Source organism: Mustela nivalis (genome assembly GCF_964662115.1).
Source record: "Mustela nivalis genome assembly, chromosome: 6".
Taxonomy (NCBI): Eukaryota; Metazoa; Chordata; class Mammalia; order Carnivora; family Mustelidae; genus Mustela; species Mustela nivalis.
The window spans coordinates 103656431-103671115 of NC_139025.1; the positions used below are offsets into that span (position 1 = coordinate 103656431).

Consider the following 14685-nt stretch of genomic DNA (forward strand, 5'->3'; position numbering starts at 1 on the left):
CTGAATGGAACTTGTCATCTCTGGTTAGAGAGACATCAACCGCCCCTGAAACAGACCAGACAGGGTATATATACCTAAGACAAGAGCGAAGCGGAGGGAACTCAAAGCAGACATACACAAACAGTAGGAACTCTGTCAATGTGAGGAACCTGCTTTTGAAATTATCAGACATTTCTCCCCTTAGCTGGTTCTCAAACATCTGCAAAAATCTTCAAAGGAAAAGAAAAGAAACAATGATTTTCAAATTTAGTCACCCTCTCAGCCAAAATAGATGATTCTATGTGCAGCCTGCCAGCCAGTGGATTTTCTGACTAACCATCACCATGAACATTCCAACAGGGGCATCGTCTTCTAATAGTGTCTGTAGCAGGGAGCCTCTGGGCTGACTCTCAGCCTTCTGGTCCTATGGCTCAGAGGATGCTCAGGGGGCCACAAAATTGGGATGAGCCCCACAAAGCCGGGTGGAAAAATTCCCAATGCTGGGCCACAGGACAAAGTTAGTTCTCTGGAAAGAGGAGAAGGGATGAAGTTTGGGAGGATAATTACTAGCTCTCTAGAAAATACTCAGTGAATTCAGTGCACCCAGATTACCCTGCAAATCTCCTTCCAGGAATAGTCCAGAGAGCAGAGTGATGTAGTGGGAACATGATCCTTTGCAAAGACCCATGTCCATACCCTGGCTCTGGTTCTGGCTCTGCCCCTACTGACTGGGGGACCTGAAGGTTCTTAGGAGCCTATTAAAAAGAATTTCCTGTTGGCTCCTTCCTAGGAAGGCAGCATAACAAACATAGTGGGAAGGGCTTGGCTTTGGAATCATACAGAACTGAGTTCGAATGTGAGTCTGTTTTTGACTGGACTGTGTGATACCACTTTTGCATAGGATTTTTAGCTGGGCACATAGCCACCAAGGGAACGCTACATTCCCAATTCCTTATGGCCAACTAAGTTCTGGGGTTGTGAGTGGGAGTGAGTGTGTAGCTTCCTCATTTGTTCTGAAAGTGTTAAGAAGTGTGTCCTGCCCTTCTCCCTTTTCCTATTGTCTAGAAAGTAAACTTGGTGGGGGAGTCATCTTGGATCAAGCAAATGCCCTGGGTGACTGAGAGAAGCAAACACAATTCATTTCTGGAACAATGCAATGTCTATCCAGGCTTCACTGAATGCCACAGATAAAGTTCCAAGACACATACTCACAGTAAAAGGCAAGACACAGACTGAGAAAAAGATACTTGCAAATCACATATCTGACAAAGGACTTTGTCTTCGTTTGGGCTCCTATAACAAAGTACCATCAATTGGGTAGCTTACAAACAACTAAAATTTATTCTCAAAGTTTTGGAAACTGGAAGTCTGAGATAGGAGATACAGCATGAGTAGGTTCTGGTGACAGCTGGTTTCTTGTATCCTCATATGGTGGAGAGTGGGCTAGAAAGCAATCTGGGGTCTCTTTATATAGGGACCCTAATCCCATTTATGAGGACTCAACCCTCATGGGTAGATGACTTCCTCATGTCCTTATGACTTCCCAAGCATCCCATTTCCTAATATCATCACACTGGGGATTAGGATTTCAACATGGGAATTTTCAATCCATAACAGACTTGTATCTGGAATACACAAAGAACTCTTTCAAGTCTATGATAAGATAAACAACCCAATTAAAAAGTGGGCAAATGATTTGAATAGACACTTTACCAAAGAAGATAACCAAATAGCAAATGAGCACATGAAAAGATGCTCAAAATCATTAGGGAAATGCAAATCAAAACCACAATGAGCTACTATTTCACACCTACCACAATGGCTACCATCAAAGACAGACAATAACAAATGCTAGCAACCATGTGGGGAAGTCAAAATCCTCAAATATTACTACTGGTGGGAAGCTACTTTGGAAAACAATCTGGCAGTTTCTTCAAAACTTAAATTTACCATATGACCCAGCATTTCCACTCACAAAGAAATGAAAACATATGTTGACACAAAGACTTGAATAATGTTCATGGCATCATCAATCATAATAGCCCAAAGTGGAAACAACCAATTAGTGAATGGATAAATCAAATGAACTATATTCATACAATGGAATACAACCACATATTATATAACTCCATTTATGTGAAATGTCCATAAAAGGCAAATTGTTAGAGACAAATAAACTAGTGGTTGCCTGGGCCTGAGAGTGGGGTAAATGAGCATTAAAGGTCTTATGGGGGGGCGCCTGGGTGGCTCAGTGGGTTAAGCCGCTGCCTTCGGCTCAGGTCATGATCTCGGGGTGCTGGGATCGAGTCCCGCATCGGGCTCTCTGCTCAGCAGGGAGCCTGCTTCCCTCTCTCTCTCTCTCTGCCTGCCTCTCTGTCTACTTGTGATTTCTCTCTGTCAAATAAATAAATAAAATCTTTAAAAAAAAAAAAAAAGGTCTTATGGGGATAATGTAAAAATCCTAATACTCAATTATGGTAATGCATGATAATGTATGCATACACAATTGGTATATTGTATATACAGATATTGTATATACAGTTGTGTATATTGTATATACCAGTTGTGTATACCACAACTCGGTAAACTCACTGAATTGCATGCCTGACATGGGTGAATTTTATGTATATGAACTGTATCTCAATAAAGTTACAAGACATAGGCTCACAGCCACGGCCACTCCACCCTCACTCATTAATGCCAGTGCCATCTCTAGCTCACAGAGCTCCAGCCAAAGGAGAAGGTGGCGGGGGTAGGGGCGGGTAAGTAAGGAGGTCTCTGTACCATGACTAGTGCAAGGCAGACTGCCCACAAATCCACCCGTGGTAATGCACCCAGGAAGGAAGCCACTGGCTACAAAAACTGCTCTCGAGAATGCGCCCTCTACTGGACAGGTGAAGAAACCCCATCATTACAGGCCTGGTACGGGAGCACTCCGTGAAATTAGACATTATCAGAAGTCCACTGAACTTCTGATCTGCAAACTTCCCTTCCAGCGGCCGGTGTGAGAAACCACTCAGGACTTCAAAACAGATATGCACTTCTAGAATATAGCTATGGGTGCTTTGCGGAAGGCAAGTGAGGCCTATCTGGTGAACCTTTCTGAAGACACCAACTGGCATGTTATCCATGCCAAACGTGTCACAATTATGCCAAAAGACATCCAGCTAGCACGCTGCATACGTGGAGAATGTGCTTAAGAATCCACTATGATGGAAAATATTTCATTCTGTATATAAAAAAGAAAAAAAATCTCTTCTTTCCTGTTATTTGTAGTTCTGAATGTTAGATATTTTTTTCCCATGGGGTCAAAAGGTACTGAAGTATATGATTGCAAGTGGAAAACCAGGGGAGCAGACATTAGGTATTGGCAGCTTTCCCATTTTCATTTCTGTGTGAATTTTTAATATAAATATGGCAGCATAAAGCATTCATGCAAGTCAAAATGTTTTAGTGAACATGTTTCAGCAGTCTGGCTTTATAATAATTATAAATAAACCTGCTACATTTTTCTGGACAATGCCAGCACTTGGGATTTTTTTTTTTTAAACAAGTAAATTTATTGACGGCAACTACATGGGTGTTTGTAGCATTTTTATCATACAGCAGATTCCATCACACTACACTTTTCTGACATGCAAACACATGTTTCTAATGTTGTCTGTCTTCTGTGTAGTTCCTGTCAGTTTGCTATTAAAATACATTACACTACAAAAATAAAAATGAAAAGACATAGACTTTTATGCATTGTCCTTTCTTTTAAGAGCTAGAGCAAAAGTAAACTAAAAATGTTTTCAGGTACATAAAAGTCAAGGCAGGTTATCAGCAAGAGTTTTTTTTAATAAAAGGAGATTTTAGAGCATATACATAAGCAAGAAGAAAAAATATGTGAGAAGGAAGGTTGGGGATGCTAAAAAAAAATGATGAACAAATAAACAAACTAGAAGAGAAAGAAATTTATTAACCTGATCCAAGGCAACTGTTAAAGCTTATGGTAAACAGTGTATTTATGTCAGATGTTTTCTCTTTACAAACAAATTGAAGCAAGGAGGTGTGCCATCACTATTTCTCTTAATGGTGTTTGGGCCATTTGTGAAACAAGAAGAAATTAAAGGAATAAGAATTGGAAATAAAACCATTCTTTTTTTTTTTTTAAGATTTTATTTATTTATTAGACAGAGATCAAAAGTAGGCAGAGAGGCAGGCAGAGAGAGAGGAGGAAGCAGGCTCACTGCTGAGCAGAGAGTCTGATTGGGCTCCATCCCAGGACCCTGAGATCATAACCTGAGCCGAAGGCAGAGGCTTTAACCCACTGAGCCACCCAGGCGCCCTGGAAATAAAACCATTCTTATTTGCAGACTGCATGGTTATCTTCTCAGAAAATCCAAAAATTTTTAAGAATTATCTTAAGATATTTATCTTAAGAATTTATAAATAAAAAATTTATAAATAAATTATTAAGATAGGAGATTTTAGCAATATTGATAAAAAATCAACACACAAAATTCAATTATATATCCACCATGCCACCAACAATCAGTTTGAAAATATAATTGAAATGATAGGCTTTATAAGAGAAACAAAATATGCAAAGTACTTTTACTTAGGAATAAATCTAACCAAATACATTCAGGCTTTTTATGGAGAAAATTGCAATAATTTCCTAAAAGACATTAAAAAAAACTTAGATAAATTAAGAGATAAATCATGTTATTGGATAGGGAGATTCACTGTTGTAAACATGTCAATTCTCCACAATGGAGTTCAAGTCTGTTCCAAAAAAAATCCTAACAAGATAATCCATAAAACTTGAAAAACCAATTCCAAATTTATACCGAAGAGGAAAATGTCAAAGTGTAGCTACAACACTCCTGAGAGAACAGAGTATTGGGAATTATACTGCCACATAGCAAGATATTAATATAAAGTGATTAAGACAGTGTGCAGGAGCAGGGATAAATAGACCAATGGAGAAAGAGAGATAAGAAACAGACCTAAACATATGTGGAAACTTGATTTAGTACAAAGCAGACATTGCTTAACCATGAGGGAAAGGATGGATTATTTAATAAATGATGCTAGAACAACTGGTTGTCCATGAGGAGGAGGGGCAGACAGAATCCCTATCTCACACTATGTCCAAAAGCAATTCCATTTTGGACTCCATGTGGATTAAGCACTGAACAATGAAAGACAAATCTATACTTGGGATCAAATTGAATAAACACACACACACTCACACACACACACAGTGTGTGTGTATATAAAATTTGGGGAAGACTAAAATAAGGTCTGTAGTGTGGTGCACAGTATTTCCTAGTGTCAGTTTCTAGGTTTTTATGTCATGCTATAGTTAGATAAGATACCACCATTGGGGAAGGCTGAGGGAAGTGTCCACGGAAGAACTCCATGCATTATGTTTGCAGCTTCCTGCATCTACAATTATTTTAAAATTAAAAGTAAGGTGAAAGGAAAGTTATAAAATGTTTAGAAGACAATATGAAATGTTTATGACCTTGATATGGGAGAGTTTCTTTAGCCAAGATTGAAGAGGCAGAAACCATAAATATAGGTTAATAAACACAATGACATTGTAGAGTTAGGAATTTCTTCATGAAACCACACCAAAAATAAAAATTAAGGGAAGACATGTGCCCCATATGTAATCACCATTAAACAATTAGTATCCAGAATATAAAAATAACTATGAATCATTAAGAAAAAGAAAAACAACTCAATAGGAAAATGGGCAAATAGATAATAGACATTATTGGCGAAGAAATTCAAACAGTCCAAAAGCATATGAAAAACATCTCTTTGTTTCTGTAGTAGTCAGGGATGAGTTACATAAAATCCCAATGAAATAGCATTTCATAGTGGAAAAAATAGAGCAAAAACTTAAAAAAATATATATATATATCAAGCACCGGTAAGGATATACAGTTACAGAAAGTCACATATACTGAGGATGGAAGCACGTGGAACAGTGCTTGGCAACCGCCATTAAAGCTGAGTGCACACATAGCACAAGACCCCAGTGTACAGGTAAGAGTAGGGAACAATACAGATGCTCATCAGGGTTGAAGAGATAACACTGTCATATATTAATATGATGGAATATGAACAGCTATTAAAGTGAGCAAACAATAAGCCTGGAAAACCAGGATTCCTTAGCCAGATGCTAAGGAATGCATAGAGGAGAACTCCATCCCCAGGACACGCCAAATTAGCTACATTCTTCAGGGATGCAGACACAGGGGGTAAAACAAAAAGAGAAGTAAGAAAGTGATTACTTCAAAAGGCAGGAGAGTGGGTCCTGAGGGAGGGGAGTGGGCATGTGATTTGCTTTTGATCTGGGAGAAGCAGATAGTGGGCATCTGGGGTGTTAGCAAACATTCTCAATCTAGACCTGGTCATGGTTTTATCAGCGTCCACTTTGTAACTATTTGGTGGTTTGTGTGGTAGATGGACTTTTGTGTATGAATATTACCTGAAGAGGAAAAAAGGTAGAACATACACCGTTTTACATTTCTGCCATCACAGGGTTAATCACCAGGTCATGTGAAGATGCAAGTTATGCGAGAGCGGGAGCCAGGTCGAATGTGCCCTTCCAGCCTGGCGAGCACTTAGTAGGTGCTCAACAATTGCTCCATGAGTAACTAGCAACCTGCTACCATTTAAAACGAAGCCTGGACTTAGGAAATTGCATCTGCTTTTACAGCCTAGCTTAACCTCTTCTGCAGGAGTGACAGAGCAAGACTCAACCAGCAGCCTTACTTCCTGTGGACTTCATGACTAGCAGAAAGCAGGAGGCCAAGCAGAGGCCATGGGCACATCCAGCTGACTCCGCGAGGGCTCGTCTAACACCTACATTCTGCTAGACAACTCAGAGTCGAAAAGGACAACTCAGCTGGATGGCAGCCTACAACTGAGCAACTCCGCTGTTTATAGCCTTCGGCATCCATCAGTGGGATGGTCTTTGGCAGGAGGTGTCGGTGAAATGTTCCCGCATGGAGCCAGCTCCTGTCTAGAGAGGTCCCTCTAGAAACTTCAAACAATGACAATGGTCCCAGACTTTTGGCACAGTTTATGGTTCCCTATGACCCAACGTCACGCTGCTGAGCCCAGCCTGCCTGCCAAATGACAGCAGCTCACCTCTCCTACATGGGCTCCAGGGGACAGAGGGATAAAAAGAAGAGGTCAGGAGTTCACATGGTCATTTTTTACACAGGCAAATCATGGCCTTGCAGTTCAGGCAGAAAGTCTGCATTTCTGTCTTCCTGGCAGAAAGTCTGCATTTCTGCCTTCTTGCCTCCATAGGCTTGGAATCTGGTCATTGGTTAATCTGGAGTCATGTTAACCCAGCCATGGTTGAGTCATGAATGACCAAGGAGGCTGGGTTTCACATATGAAATGGTCTGTGCTGAGTCAGGTGTGTTCACATGTCCATTCACTGAATAAAGCACACACTGAGTGCCAACTGTGGGCAGGCATGGTGCTAGGGGGCACAGTCCATGTCCAGCAGGGGAAACTCAGGTTACCATCTTAGACTAGGCTGATGTTGGTATTCTCAAGAAGAAGCAGATAAGGTAGAATTGATACACTGTCTCAAAGTATCAGTCCTTGAGGGGTCTCCTTGAGTTTGGAAAGATGGAGTTTTAGGACCAAGGAGAGGAAGCACCTGACCCTATCACTGGATTTCTCATGGCAAGTACTAGAAAAGGTGGGAAAACATGTAAATGTTTGCAACATAAAGTCTTGGATGACTGGACTAAAAAGAGAGACACCGATATTTGGGGAAAGACCCCAAACTTTTAACATCACGGCAGGGAAGAGCAATTATTCTTTTTGAAGAGAGGTATCTTGGTTCTGTGTTAGAAACAGCGTGCCTGGCTGTAAAAATATCAGCACAGTCCCTCTTCATGGTCCCACAGCATTTACGGAGCACGCCTTAATGCCCAGACTGCATTTGGGTAACAGGAGACAGGTTGAGCCACTCATCCCTGAAAAACAATGGGCGCCATGCTCTGATAGGACTGCAGGAGACAGTGGGCCTTTTTTTCTCAGAGTTCATCTGGGCACATTTTTTACCTTGATCACTCCTGCCAAAGAAAGCAAAACATCCAGTGATCATGCAAGAAGCATGTCTGTTAATTCATAAGTGTTGACACTGGGAGGTGACAGGCAAGTACGGAGCTGTTTATAAGAAGAGTATGCGTTTCTGATCATTTAGGTAGTTAAACTTCTTGAATTTAAGCTAAGAATTTCCACTTCGTGTAATGTTTTTTGAACAGGACATGAAAGTGTTTGTGTGAAATACAGTTATTTGTGACGATATATTTACTTAATTAAAGAATTTTATGCCTTTGGAACTCTTGTTTAATTATGGATTTGAATGTTTTAAGAAGTATAAAAAATAAACTATGGTAGGACCTTCGAGAAATTGTGGAAGGAATACTAATCAAACATTAAAGGAGAGAGCAGTTCGACAGATTTGAAACTCTGCAGTGAGGAACCTTCTTCATGTATTTTGAAGAAAGAGAATAACCATTAGAACCGAGAAAACAGAAATCCTCTGGGAGGGACCGAGAAAGGAAATACCAGATGCAGAATGTAGAACAAGCGGTGACCAGCGGAACACGGTAACACGGGATTTTCATACTATGACAGTGCGCCCTATGTGGGGCAGCGTGTGGGGAATGTCTGCTGAAGATCTTGGCTGTGAGCCACAGTGGATTCAGAAGCCAGGTGGGCCTTTTTTGAGTCATCATGGCGCCACTGTGATGTCTGGTTTGGAGAAGGGCAGTCCTGGAAAAGACTGCAATTATCTGGGAAGATGGGATGAGTCTGTGCCAAAGTAGGGGTGCCTGGATGAAGGGAAGAGCCAGTCTATGAAGCAAGGCAGGGACAGAGTTGACAGACCTTGGTGGCATTTGGGTGATGGAGAAGGAGAGCCGGATCCGATGACGATTCTGGTGAGGGGGAGCCCAGAGTGCAGAGGTCACAGCCTCAGGGGTAGGCCTCAGGTGAGTTTGGCACATGGGCATGTTGGGGTCTTTGTGGAACTGTCAGAGGGATCACCCAGTAAGAAAGTTTAGGAGTGGGAAGGAGAATTTGAGAGGGCAGAGGGAGAGGAAGACCTCATGACCTCTCTGCATTACTGACCTTTCAACGTCCCTTCCACATCATCCTGGGGTGGAGTATGGACTCCTGGTTCTGGTGGGGAGATTAGCTCCTGGAGCTCCTTCCCTTGCTGCATACACAGGCCAGGCCAGCAGTGATTCTTGGCTTACAGGGTGGATAGACTAGACTAGACTAGAATAGAATAGAATAGAATGAGCCCTCTGCTCTACCCAGCTTCTTTTAACAATTCAGCTCAAAAGGAATAGCCCCCATCATGGGAAGCTGTAGTTCCCAATGCCTCAAAGTAGTCAACTTGGATTTTTTTACCCCCAGTAAAAGACCTCCCCTGAAATGGGGTCTTGTGACTCTCTCTTGTTCAAACCAAAATGAATGTCAAAAGACATTATGGCGCTGTGTCTGCTGTGTAGCAGACTCATGACCAAATTCCTCATGGGAACAGAGCCAGGGTAATGCTCAGGAACTAGTTCACAAAGAACAGTGTTTCTTGGAAGAGCACATTCTCGAATGCTCGGCCTATACCTGGATGCACAGGTTTGCTCTGAGAAGCTGGACAAACGTTTGCAAGTGCCTGACCTGTGTCAGGTGCCGTGCTATGCCCCAGGGGATGGGAAGTGGCCTGGCCGCCATTCCTTCTGTCTGCTCCAAGCAGAGGTGAGGCAGAGATTTCTTGGGACCTGTAGGGGCAAGGGAAGCCGGTCTCAGGTAAGTCTTGAGAAGGCAGTGAGGGAGGCAAATCCATGACAGAAAAGCAAAGCAGTAAAAAGAAGACCATAGGAAAGAAATTTGGTTGTTAGCCTTCCCTAAAACCCTCAATTTTCGTACCTTAAAATAGGAACGTCTCCAGGAAGATTATTTTTATATTAATAAAAGGTGAATCAGAGGTTTCATTTCTATTTGGGACGTTACATATTGCAGTTAAGGAGAAAAGTCAAAGGTTATCAGGAAACTTATCACACTGAACTAAAGGTTTTGTTTCTTTCAATTTGCTCTAAATTGGGGGTATAATCTCACCTAAAATGTGTATTTTTATATAATAAAGTCAAAATTTATTTTAATGGTTTATTCACTGCTAGTCTGACTTTTTAAAATGATCTTTCTACAAAAACATAACTGAGGACAATCTATGAATTATTTATCCAGGCCTAAGGGAAATCTATCTGTGAGATCTGAAGATTAGTTATAGGCATAAAATACTATTGACAGAGCTTATCTGAAAGGTAGGTATAAGAAAGTAATTTGGGTCTCCTGAGTGGCTCAGTTGGTTAAGTAACTAAGTACCTTTAGTTCAGGTAATGATCCCAGGGTCCTGGGATTGAGCCCCATGTTGGGCTCGCTGCTCAGCAGGGAGCCTGCTTCTCCCTCTCCTTCTGCAACCTCTCCCTGGTCATGCTCTCTCTCTTCTCCCTCTCTCTCAAATAAATAAAATCTTTAAAAAAGAAGAAAATAGACAACTATGAATACATGTATGCATAAAAATGATACTATCACAAAACTGTTTATTTATTTATCTATCTATTTTAAAGATTTTATTCATGAGAGAGAGCAGCAGAGGGAGAAGCAGGTTCCCTGCTGAGCAGCGAGCCCAACACGGGACTCAATCCCAGGACCTGGGATCATCACCTAAACTAAGGGCATTTGCTTAACCGGCTGAACCACCCAGGAGCCCCACAATATTGTTTATAATAGTGAGAAACATGCTAAATGTGCAATGATAGAGAATTACATAAATTATTATGAGTGTGACTACACAAAGTAGTCCTGCATTGCCATTAAAAATGATGACGCAAAGTATATTTCTGGAGGTCTGGATGTGACATCAGATATACAAATCTTACCACTTGCCCCTCTTTTCTGAGGATACTGGCTAATGAAAAACCAGCAGGCAAAGAGGAATCAAAATCCTAGCTTTATTACTGACCAGGCAAGCCCCAGAGACCCCCAGTGTGGGGTCGTCTTCAGCTGGCGGGAAGAGCGAGACCTGGAGCTGAAGCCAAGGTAGAGCCTCCTTCTTTCCCTGGATAGAGACCTACAGACCTGACGGGGAGAGCTGGACCCACAGAACCTACTCTGAGTCCAGTTCCCCAGAAAGAGGAGGAGGAGAGAGACTGGTCTGTCTCATTTGCCTGACTGCAGCGGAAGGAAGAGGATAAGCGAAGCAGGTGCGGGGCCTTGCCTGGGGGAGTTCACCACTGGAAACAGGAAGTGAAGGAGAGGTCAAGGGAGCTCACCTCCTAAGAGCTGAACTTTTAACAATTTAAACCCTGTGCACCAGCAAAAATGTGGCCCAATGTCGGGCCTCACCATAAGAGCTGTTTCTGGGGCACCTCCAACTCTTGGTTTGGCTCAGGTCATGACCTCAGGGTCATGGGATCGAGCCCCGGATGGAGGCCTGCATCAGGCTGCACTCAGCACAAAGTCTGTTTGTCCCTTTCCTTCCTGCTCTGTCCCTGCCTGGCTCGCCCCCCACGCATGCACACACTCTCTCTTGCTCCCAAATAAATAAATAAATCTTAGGGGGGCAAAAAAAGCGCTGTTTCTGCCCAGCAAGTAGGTGGCTGTAGAGAAAAAAAGACAGAAGGCTGAGGTCCCTCCAACATTCTCCGAGGGAGAGGAGATGCTCCATTTTTTAACTGTAGTGGTAGGAATGTGGAAAGAAGAACCATGTCCCCTCTTCTCCAATATATATATTAACATGAAAAGAAAATTCATAATGTGATTATTACACTATTTATATTCACAAAGATAAACTATAACACTTAAAACATATTTGTTCTTTATATTTTTTCTTTTTTTTTTTCTTTTTGCCATCAGCATTCGTGACTTGTGCTCTTAAAAAAGTACAAATAAAAAATACTAACATGAGGGGCAGCTGGGGGAAGTGTGCACCAGAATTCTTTATAATTACAACTCTTCTGTACTTCTAAATCCTTTCACAATGAAAGTTTAAAATATACTAGCCTTGCAAACACTATCAGATTATGAGGAAAACATTGGAAGTCATAAACGTCTTCAGGTAAATTGGCTTTCCAGGTGCTTTCTGTCCTAGCCACATGGAGTAGTAGGGACTGAAAGTGCCCCCCAACTTGGAATAAATAAAAAACAGAATAAAAGGTTTAAATAATGGTTTTTAAGACATTGGGCAACAGGCAATGAAGGTCAGTGACCTCTGGGGGCTAGGAAACTATTGTAGAGGTGAGCTCTGTGGTTTCCCCCCAACTTGCTGCATGGAGTTTCTAGGGGTGCAGGGAGACGGGACCCAGGTGGAGCCCTGGTAGTCTCTCTGAATTGAAAAGAGGGATTGGGAGTTCAGGGAGGCCAAGGTGACTAGATTTTCCAGGGTAGAGTATAAGATAGGAGAAAGGTATATGGACAGACATTCCAGAGATCGAGAAAGCAGCCATCTAAGTACACTCATGTGCACAGCACATTCATATGAACACAGTACTCAAAGCTGAAAAACAGCCTATAGGATTAGGAGGAACAACCCTCAGAGGTCACACACAGCTGAATACAGTGCCTGCTCCCACAAGCCGGACCAAAAACCTCATAATTCACACAGCACTGGGCAGAATACACAGGAAAGTTCTGCCTCAGCAGTTGGGAATCATGAATTCTAGGTAGGATACTGTTCCAGGTTCACCCAACAAGTCATAAAGGCAATACCTAAGAGCAGCAAGCTGTTCCCAGGTAACTCAACTGTGTCCCAGAACAGTTCCAGAATAGGAATACAGAAATATCCAGTGCCCAGCCATGTCTGGCATCAAATAAAAAATTGTCAGGCATGCAAAGAAGTAGGAAAATAAGACCCACAGAGAGGAGATAAATCACCCAATCGAGACTGACCCAGAACTGACACTGATGTTCGAGTCAGCAGGGAAGGTCATTAACAGAGGTACGATAACTGTTTTCCATATGTTCAAGAAGCTAAAGGAGCACGTCAAGTGGTAGTGTGGAAGATATAAAAAAGACTCGAACTTCTAGAGAGGAAGACACCCATGTCTGAGGTTGGATGAGTGGGGGACCAGACATCGCAGAGGATGGGCTAGTGAACTTGAAGGCAGCAATAGGAACTCTCCAAAATGATCCGACAGAAGCTAGACAGAGAGAAAAAAGCCTGGGAGGAAATGGACAGAGCATCAGTGAGCCATGACACAATTTTAAAACAGCCTGATAAGTGTGTAAGAGAAGTCTCTGAAGGAGAATGGAATGAAAGGGGGAAACAGAAAAGATTGTTTGAAGAAATAATGGTCACGAATGTGCCAAATCTTATAAAAACTGTAAACCCACATATCCAAGAAGCTCAACAAAACATGACCTTTAGAAACATGAAGAAAGTTATGCCGAGGCATGCCCTAATCAGTTCACTCAAAACCAGTGACAGAGAGTAACTCTTATAAACAGCCAGAGAAAGAAGACTAGTTATGGACAAAGGAACAAAGATAAGTGTGATAGGAGTTATGTATCTCTGGAAAGAAGGTGAGAGAAGAGGAGAACATAATCTTTGAAGGGTTGAAATTAAAACAAAACAAAACAGAAATCTGCCAACCTAGAATTCTGTATCAAGCACAGATATTTTCCAAAACTGAAAGTGAATTAAAAAAACAAAACGAAACAAAACAAAAAACCTTTTCAGACATACCAACGCAAGAACTGCTGTATAAAATCAGGGAGTTCTTTGGGCAGAAGGAAAATGACCCAAGGTGGCAATATGGATCCAAACGAAGGAACAAACAGTTCCCGAAATGTTAACTTCATGGTTAAATAGTAAGATTTTAGAATTACTTAACTCTCTTTTGAAGACATTGGACTGAGCAAAAATAATCACAATGAAGTGTGGAGTTTGTAAAATATGTAGATACATGTGTGTGACCATAGGACAAAGGTGAGGGTGGAGAAATGGAGCCATTCTGGTGTCAATTTCTCACAGTGTGAGGTGCTAAAACCCCTCTTGGAGGCAGACATGGGAGGTGTGAAGGCACCATGCACTTTCTGTTGGGACTATTAGAGAAGAACACATGGGATGGGGGAGAAAGAGATCAGGTGCACCATGATTAGAGCCCCTGGGAAGGGACCTGGGAAGGAGGTAGGCACCTCTGCCTGGTCAGGCAGCACTCTGGGGCCAGGGGCCAGGGCCAGGGCCAGGGCCAGGGGAAGAGGCCAAAGCCAGCCTTGAACAAGCCATAGTCTCTAAGACTCAGAACTGAACTTAAGAGCAGCAAAAGGGGTCTTTGTAGACTTCCCTGTCACAGGTTCCAGCTTTAGGGTTCATGTGCATTATCCCAGAATATAATCAGCCAATTTTCCAACTTCCCAGCAGATACCATATTGCATTTGATATTGTTGAGGCCAAATACCATAACATCATAAGGTAAGACATTCAAATGGAGAAACTGTTCTGTGAGACTGAGGAGCTGGAGGGAATAAGCACAGTGAAAGGAAGGCATCAATCAAAGACCAAGTCAGAGTCTACATCGACAAGGCTAGATTGCACAACATGAATTTAAATCAATTTAAATCAGGCTTCTAAATATACAGGGAAAGAATGCAAAGAAGCCCACACCT

At 42.0% G+C, this 14685-nt stretch overlaps 1 pseudogene across 1 annotated transcript; it reads left to right on the forward strand.

Annotated features, from left to right (window-relative positions):
• Positions 1-2764: 2764 nt before the first annotated feature.
• LOC309866648 (histone H3.3A pseudogene) lies at positions 2765-3181 on the forward strand (annotated as a pseudogene). The gene has a single exon. The product of its transcript is annotated as a histone H3.3A pseudogene (transcript).
• The last annotated feature ends 11504 nt before the right edge of the window (positions 3182-14685 follow it).